Source organism: Mustela nivalis, assembly GCF_964662115.1.
Source record: "Mustela nivalis genome assembly, contig: HAP1_SCAFFOLD_39, whole genome shotgun sequence".
Taxonomy (NCBI): Eukaryota; Metazoa; Chordata; class Mammalia; order Carnivora; family Mustelidae; genus Mustela; species Mustela nivalis.
Genome location: NW_028136550.1, coordinates 2184157 through 2193490, shown reverse-complemented (window position 1 = coordinate 2193490; position 9334 = coordinate 2184157).

Below are 9334 nucleotides of genomic sequence, written 5' to 3'. Positions count from 1 at the left end.
GATGATCATCCTGCAGCCTGCCCCCGGGGACCTGGAACCGACCCAACTGCCGCCGAGGCAGAAGATCACCAAGCTTCGACTCCTTCCTCAAATGACTCAGTCTAAAGCGCAATTTTCTCTTTTGGACTTGTACCTGTCATTACTGTTCATTTGTATGCAAGTGTTAACGGTTCAAGGCTCTGTATACTGGGCATACGTTCCTGATCCGCCTTTACTGCAACCTGTAAGTTGGGAAATGAGTTCTGTCCCTGTCTATGTTAATGATACTGTTTTACTAGGATCCCCTTCCTCAGTACATATACAGCCGCAACAGGCGAATATTTCTTATAAGGGCTATTCTGACATGTATCCTATGTGCTTCTCCATGAATGGTAGACGATCACATTGCTTGTGGGTGTTTACACTAGTTTATTATGATGATGTGACTATAGCAGGGGTAACTGCTGGCCATGCAACATCAATAGGTAAGATTCCCCGGGATATCCCATTATGTGCAGCTCAGTTGGGAATATCTAAAGGAATAGACGTTCCCTGGAGGTTATGTGTGGAAAAGAAGGCCACTGCTTACACCCTTGAGGAGGGATTTACACTTTTAGATTGGGGATCTAGGGCACCTACCCAGGCTTTTAAGCCAAAGGTACCTCCTATACTTGCTCCGCCAAGAGGGTATCCAGTACAAACGGAAATATGGAAGCTTTTAGCCGCTTTTGGAAAAGCAACCCGTTGGAACAAGGAAGCCCAAGATCTAGAGGATAGATACCCTCAAGCGTGTGTGCCTAGACCTTTTATGCTGCTAGTAGAGGATCTCACCATTAAAAAAGATAAAGCTACATATCACCTGCTCTGTCCGAATTGTACTTTAACTAACTGCATTCAGGGTGTCTCGGTAGATGATGGTGTATTAGTAGTTCGACAACCCCCCTTTATCATGCTTCCTGTTAATATATCTAAGCCATGGTACTCTAACCCTGGGTTAGAATTGTGGGATCGGGTACAGAATGCCCTTAGTCGGCCTAGACGAGAATTAGGATTGTTGATCTTAGGTATAGTTTCTCTTATAACAATAATTGCTACAACTGTTACTGCATCTATTTCTTTAACTCAAGCAGTGCAAGCTGCAGATACTGTAGATCATCTGGCACATAATACTTCTCTGGCCTTGGGAACACAAGAGGATATAGACAAAAGGGTTGAAACCAGACTAAATGCCTTATATGATGCTGTGAAGTTTCTGGGGGACGAACGTCAAAGTTTGAAATTGCGAACTAGGATCCAATGCCATAGTGACTACCACTGGATCTGTGTCACCCCCAAGCGCTATAATGTCACAGAAACTTCCTGGGGTCGAGTGTTGTACCACCTTGAAGGGGCATGGTCTAACTCTAATGTGTCCCTTGACTTGCTGCAGTTACATCAAGAGATTTTGAATATTGCAGAAGCTCCGCATGCCAAGCTGCCCGTGGCTCAGCTTGCTGACAATTTTGTAAATTCGCTATTTTCTCATATTCCTTTGCTATCACGTACTTGGTATGCTATAGGCTCTATTATAGGAGTGATAATACTTATGCTTTTATTCATGTGCCTCTTTCCCTGTGTGGTGAAATTCATGCTTGCAGAATTATATAAAGTGCGAGCCATTGTGCGGAATCAGCAACGAGCTGCTCGTGACAAAACTACACGGCAACCTTGATTATGGGTTGCTCCCACCATAGCTAGTACCCTGCTGCCTCAAGCGTCTCAAAACTGGCTTTGCTGCCTAAAAGGATGCCTCCCCCTGAATATGGCTCTGTATGCTGGGTCGGTAGCCAAAGACGGGTAAGACTGGTCCCTCACCATAGCAACCTAAGACAGGGGCTCCTCGGTGAAGGGGAGTACCCGATGACGGGTAAGCATGTGTGTTGAGGATTGGCAACCTAAGACAGGCACGATCCATGCCATGTAATAAATAAAAAAGGGGGAGCTGTGGAGAGCCATGCAGCAGAAGCTGGAAGTCACGTACTAGGCGAGGCTTGAGGAGAAGGGCAGGTGAATGTTTATGTGGGAGCGCTCCAGGCAACGCACAACCTCTACTGAAGTATCGGGACTAGTATAAGATTAACCAGGGACCATGGGAACGGCACAAAAACAGAGTGAACAATAAGTTTCAGGGGCTCACGTCAGTAGGCACGAGCTCCCCGCATGATCTGGATTGAAGTCATCTGTATCCCTTCTGATTGGATGTTATAGTAGTTGTGTTATGTGGTGATTGGTTGCTTTCTATCCACTGTGTTCTATAACTTGGGGCTATAATCGGTGTACGGGGTCCCGGGGCTAAGATTGAATAAAGAAGTTTGCCACCCACCTCGTCTGCGGGTCGTTCTTGCAAGTCGAGAGCGACAGACCTGGCCTACACAACCTACAGGCTCAGGCCCCTGGAGCCAAACCTGAGGACTGTACTTGCCCTCTCCAAGGGAATTGTGTGTGCCCATTCCAATGGCCACATCCCTTCTAATAGGATAAACCTCCAAAGTCCCTGATCCATCTCATTAGTGGTGGCTTCCCAGGTAAAACAAGGGCAATCTGAGCCCATCTGAGCACCTAGCTGTACTCAGACCCATAGACAGATGTCCCCAGAGGTAAAAAGGAAAGAATAGGCCCTAGGCACTAATCATATCCATTGCTTTGGTTTCCAGGCATCTCTCCTCAGAGGCCTGGATTTAAAAACCAGCATATGGCTGTTTCATGACTCACCCATCAGAAAACATCTCATCTACACATGGGAACTTGCACGTTGGAGCTGTGTCAAAGCCGCTGTTTAGGAGAACCCTTCAGGGACCCAGTGCCACCGCTTCATTCCAAGGTCTCCATAGACACAAAAGCACATTAGGACCCATCCATAGGAGAGTCCATTTCAACTAAGCCTCCTCGGTTGCTCCCCCAGATCCAGCAGATCTAACCTGTCTTGTTTCTAGGAGACAATTGGAATGCGAGGTGGGCTAGCCAGCCATGCATCCTTAAAACCCTGCTCAGAATCATTGGCCTGGAGCCAATCAATAGGAATCAATTGTCCTGCAGAAGTCACTTTGCAGTTTGGAGCTTCTCACAAATCCCATCGTGGGAAAACCCCCATGGCCTCTTAATGCCCCCCCTTCGTGAAGGGGCCATCAGGGACAGAAACACCAACTTGAGCGATCGACTGATCCTCGTCTTGACTTCAGATGCAAGAGAAGTCGATTCAGGTCTGTAGATTCTACCATCGCTGATACAAAATCCAGAGACAAAAACCTGAGCAAGCGCCTCAGACTCGCACTTTCTTCATATCCTAAAGAGTTCTTCTCATGGTTTGTAGATCGGGCCTGCCATACCTACGTCCCCAAACCTAAGTTGAGTTTGTGTTTTCAGACTTCTGTCCTCAAATTCCTGGGCCACAAACCCTCCAGGCTGGGGCACCTAGAGCCACACATTAGGACTGTGCCTACCAATCCATGGGAATTCTGCCCATTCCATGGTCCAAAATCGTACAAATTAGGAGAAACCTCCAAAGTCCCTGAGGTCATCCCAATAGAGAAGGTCGCCAGGAACAAACAAGGGCTGTCTGACACCAGCTGATAATCGACCTCCACTCATACCATAGTTGGATGTCCCTAGAGAAGAAGATTGAACCAGACAGGACCCTAGGCCATATTAAGATCCATTGCTTTGGGTTACGGGCATGTGTCCTCAAAAGCCTGATTCCAATACGAGCATAGGGGTTTTCCTGAGGCACCCATCAGTACTCATCTCGTCTCCACAAGGAAACCTGTGCATGGGAGGCATGTCCAAAGCTTAGGAGAGTACTTCAGGGTCCCGGTGCCACCGCCCATTCCAAGGCCCTCATGGACACAAAAACACATTAGGACCCATCCTCAGGAAAGTCCATTTCAACTCAGCGACCCTGGTTGCTCTGGCAGAGCCATCAACTCTAAAATGTCTTGTTGCTAGGAGACAATTGGAATGGGAGACGGGCTTCCCAGGCATCCATCCGCGAACGGTGCTCTGGAGTCATTCCATATGGGATGTCCTGGAGCTGCCCAACAGGTCTCAATTGTCCCGCAGAAGGAATCCTTGAAGGGGGCATCCCACAACTCCCAACGTGGGAAAACCTCAATGGCCTCGAGATTCCGCTCCCTTCATGAAGCGGCCGTCATGCACAGAAACTCCAACCTGAGCCAACGTCTGATCCTCGCCCTGACTTCAGATGCATGAGATATTGGTTCAGATCTGCAGGGGGTACCTGCCGTGCCCTCGCCCTGAAACCCAAGTCTACCTTGTCTTCTCACACTTCCGTCCTCACACTCCTGGCCCCGAAGCCCTCAAGTTTGGCAATTCGGAACCCACAATGCAGCACTCTGCCTGCCCTCTAGAAAAAAAATTAGTGCCTCATGAGCTGCCCAGGCACCTTAAATGAGGATAAACCTACACAGCACTCGACTTTACCGAAATAATATAGTCTAACCTGGGCACTAATGCACTGTCGAACACAACCTGAGCCCGGACCACCTGACCAACACCCAGAAAGCTGACCGCACACTGAGCACATAAAACCCGCCATGGCCTTAGGTATCCTCTCTTCTGTACCTCAGTTTTCAGGTTTCAGAACCGAGACCATATCTCCAAACACTGCCCAGGGGTGAGTGTGATGCAGAAATCAGAACTCCTCCTTACCCATGGCAAGAACCCTTGTGGTTGGCACGTTGTCCAACGTTCAGTTTAGGAGAAACCAGCATTCACCCTGAGGCCCCGCCCATTCTTGAGTGCGACGAGGGCATACACACGCATTGTGACCCACAGCATGAGTCCTGTCCTCTAGTAAGTCCTCTTTGTGGCTGGACCATTAGATGTCATAATGGGCTTGACATGTCCCTAGGCCCCAATTTTTAACCAGATTTCTGATTGTCCAGTCGCCCCTCCCCAGGGCTCTGCTCTGGAATCCCTCATTTGGTGGGACACCTGAGGTTAAAAAAGAAAACAACAACAACAACAACAACAACAACAACAACAAACGGACTTCTTCCAGCGCACAGAATGACCCCAAACTCTTTGGACGGGACCCAACCAGCAGAGAGTAAGACTCGTCCATTTCCCATGAAGTCACCCAGAAATTCCACGACCAAGAATGACACGATATCCAGAGACAAAAACTTGAGCAGGAGCCTCACACTCGCCCTTCTTTCAAATCCCGAAGAGTTCTCCTCATGGTCTGTAGATCAGTCCTGCCATACCTATGACCCGAAACATAAGCCGAGTTTGTGTTTTCTGACAACTGTCCAAACAGCCCTGGCCTACACAACCTACAGGCTCAGGCCCCTGGAGCCAAACCTGAGGACTGTACTTGGCCTCTCCAAGGGAATTGTGTGTGCCCATTCCAATGGCCTCAACCCTCCTAATAGGATAAACCACTTAAGTCCCTGATCCAGGGACAATCTGAGCCCAACTGAGCACCTACCTGCACTCAGACCCATAGACAGATGTCCCCAGAGGTAAAAAGGAAAGAACAGGACCCTAGGCACTAATCAGATCCATTGCTTTGGTTTCCAGGCATCTCTCCTCAGAGGCCTGGATTTCAAAAGCAGCATATAGCTGTTTCTTGACTCACCCATCAGAAAACATCTCATCTAAACATGGGAAACTTGCACGTTGGAGCTGTGTCAAAGCCTCTCTTTAGGAGAACCCTTTAGGGCCCCAGTGCCACCGCTTCATTCCAAGGTCACCATAAACACGAAAGCACATTAGGACCCATCCCCAGGGGTGTCCATTTCAACTCAGAGTCCTCGGTTGTTCCTCACACATCCAGGAGATCTAACCTGTATTGTTGCTAGGAGACAATTGGAATGCGAGGTGGGCTACCCAGCCATCCATACTTAGAACCCTGCTCAGAATCATTGGCCTGGAGCCAAACAACAGGTCTCATTTGTTCTGCAGAAGACTCTCTGCACTTTGGAGCTTCTCACAACTCCCATCGTGGGAAAACCCCCATGGCCTCGTGATGCCCCCCCATTCATGAAGGGGCCATCAGGGACAGAAACTCCAACCTGAGCGATCGTCTGATCCTCGCCCTTTCTTCAGATGCACGAGATTTCAATTCAGGTCTGTAGATTGTGCCTGCCATGGCCTCACCCAGAAACCTAAGCCTAGCTTGTGTTCTCAGACTTTTGTCGTGAGACCACTGGCCCACAAGCCCTCCAGTTTGGCAATCCAGAACTACAATGCAGCACTCTTCCTGCCCTCCAGAAGAAAAACATTGTCCTCTGGGGCTACCCAGTAACCCCAAATGAGGATCAACCTGCACCGACCTTGGCTGTACCCCCAATACATAGGCTGACCAGGGCACTAATGTCCATTCGGCACAGCCTGAGCCTGGACCCCCTGGCCCCTCCCAGACAGCTGGCCGCACACTGAGCACATCGAGCCGCCATGGCCTTGGGTCGTCATCTCTTCCCAACCTCGGTTTTCAGGTTTCAGAACCTAGACCTTATCTCCTATCACTGACCAGGGTTGAAGGTGATGCAGAAATAAGAACTCCTTCCCCATGGCAAGAAACCTTGTGGTTGGCATGCTGTCCAACGTTCAGAGTAGTTGAAACCAGTGTGGCCCATGAGGCCCCGCCCATGCTCACGGGCCACATTGGTCACAAACACACATTGTGACCCTCTGGCTGAGCCCAGTCCTCAAGTAAGGCCACTCAGTGGCTGGATGAAGAGATAGCATATTGGGCTTGCCATGCCCCTAGGCCCCAATATTTAACCATAGTTCGGGTTGTCCCTTCAGTCTTCCCCACGGCTTTGCTTTGGAATTCCTCTTTTGGTGGGACCCCTGAGGTAACAAAACTGAAAGGAGTCCTCCCATCCCACAGATTGACGAAAAGCAATTGGGAATCGGGCCAAATCCTCAGAGAGGAAGATTCGTCCATGGCCCATGAGGCCTCCCCGACATTCCACGGCCATCGCTGATACAAAATCCAGAGACAAAAGCCTGAGCAAGCGCCTCAGACTCGCACTTTCTTCATATCCTGAAGAGTTTTTCTCATGGTTTGTAGATCGGGCCTGCCATACCTACGTCCCCAAACCTAAGTTGAGTTTGTGTTTTCAGACTTCTGTCCTCAAAGTCTTGGGCCTCACACCCTCCAGGCTGGGCCCCTAGAGCCACACATTAGGACTGTGCCTACCAATCCATGGGAATTCTGCCCATTCCATGGTCCAAAATCGTACAAATTAGGAGAAACCTCCAAAGTCCCTGAGGTCATCCCAATAGTGTAGGTCGCCCGGAACAAACAAGGGCTGTCTGACACCAGCTGATAATCGACCTCCACTCATACCATAGTTGGATGTCCCTAGAGAAGAATATTGAACCAGACAGGAACCTAGGCCATATTAAGATCCATTGCTTTGGGTTACGGGCATGTGTCCTCAAAAGCCTGATTCCAATACGAGCATAGGGGTTTTCCTGAGGCACCCATCAGAACTCATCTCGTCTCCACAAGGAAACCTGTGCATGGGAGCCATGTCCAAAGCTTAGGAGAATACTTCAGGGTCCCGGTGCCACCGCCCCATTCCAAGGCCCTCATGGACACAAAAACACATTAGGACCCATCCTCAGGAAAGTCCATTTCAACTCAGCCACCCTGGTTGCTCCCGTAGAGCCATCAAATCTAAACTGTCTTGTTGCTAGGAGACAATTGGAATGGGAGGCGGGCTTCCCAGGCATCCATCCGCGAACGGTGCTCTGGAGTCATTCCATATGGGATGTCCTGGAGCTGTCCAACAGGTCTCAATTGTCCCGCAGAAGGAATCCTTGAAGGGGGCATCCCACAACTCCCAACGTGGGAAAAACTCAATGGCCTCGAGATTCCGCTCCCTTCATGAAGCGGCCGTCATGCACAGAAACTCCAACCTGAGCCAACGTCTGATCCTCGCCCTGCTTTCAGATGCATGAGATATTGGTTCAGATCTGCAGGGGGTACCTGCCGTGCCCTCGCCCTGAAACCCAAGTCTGCCTTGTCTTCTCACACTTCCGTCCTCACACTCCTGGCCCCGAAGCCCTCAAGTTTGGCAATTCCGGACCCACAATGCAGCACTCTGCCTGCCCTCTAGAAAAAAAATTATTGCCTCAACAGCTGCCCAGGCACCTTAAATGAGGATCAACCTACACAGCACTCGACTTTACCGAAATTATATAGTCTAACCTGGGCACTAATGCACTGTCGAACACAACCTGAGCCTGGATCTCCTGACCAACACCGAGAAAGCTGACTGCACACTGAGCACATAAAACCCGCCATGGCCTTAGGTATCCTCTCTTCTGTACCTCAGTTTTCAGGCTTCAGAACCGAGACCTTAACTCCAATCACTGCCCAGGGGTGAGTGTGATGCAGAAATCAGAACTCCTCCTTACCCATGGCAAGAACCCTTGTGGTTGGCACTTTGTCCAACGTTCAGTGAAGGAGAAACCAGCATTCACCCTGAGGCCCCGCCCATTCTTGAGTGCGACGAGGGCATACACACCATTGTGACCATCAGCATGAGTCCTGTCCTCTAGTAAGTCCTCTTAGTGGCTGGACCATTAGATGTCATAATGGACTTGACATGTCCCTAGGCCCCAATATTTAACCAGATTTCTGATTGTCCAGTCGCCCCTCCCCAGGGCTCTGCTCTGGAATCCCTCATTTGGTGGGACACCTGAGGTTAAAAAAGAAAACAACAACAACAACAACAACAAAAAACGGACTTCTTCCAGCCCACAGAATGACCCCAAACTCTTTGGACAGGGCCAAACCACCAGAGAGTAAGACTCGTCCATTTCCCATGAAGTCACCCAGAAATTCCACGACCATGAGTGACACGATATCCAGAGACAAAAACTTGAGCAGGAGCCTCACACTCACCCTTCTTTCAAATCCCGAAAGGTTCTCCTTATGGTCTGTAGATCAGTCCTGCCATACCTATGACCCGAAACATAAGCCGAGTTTGTGTTTTCAGACAACTGTCCAAACAGCCCTTGCCTACACAACCAACAGGCTCAGGCCCCTGGAGCCAAACCTGAGGACTGTACTTGGCCTCTCCAAGGGAATTGTGTGTGCCCATTCCAATGGCCTCAACCCTCCTAATAGGCTAAACCTCAAAAGTCCCTGATCCAGGGACAATCTGAGCCCAACTGAGCACCTACCTGCACTCAGACCCATAGACAGATGTCCCCAGAGGTAAAAAGGAAAGAACAGGACCCTAGGCACTAATCAGATCCATTGCTTTGGTTTCCAGGCATCTCTCCTCAGAGGCCTGGATTTCAAAAGCAGCATATAGCTGTTTCTTGACTCACCCAT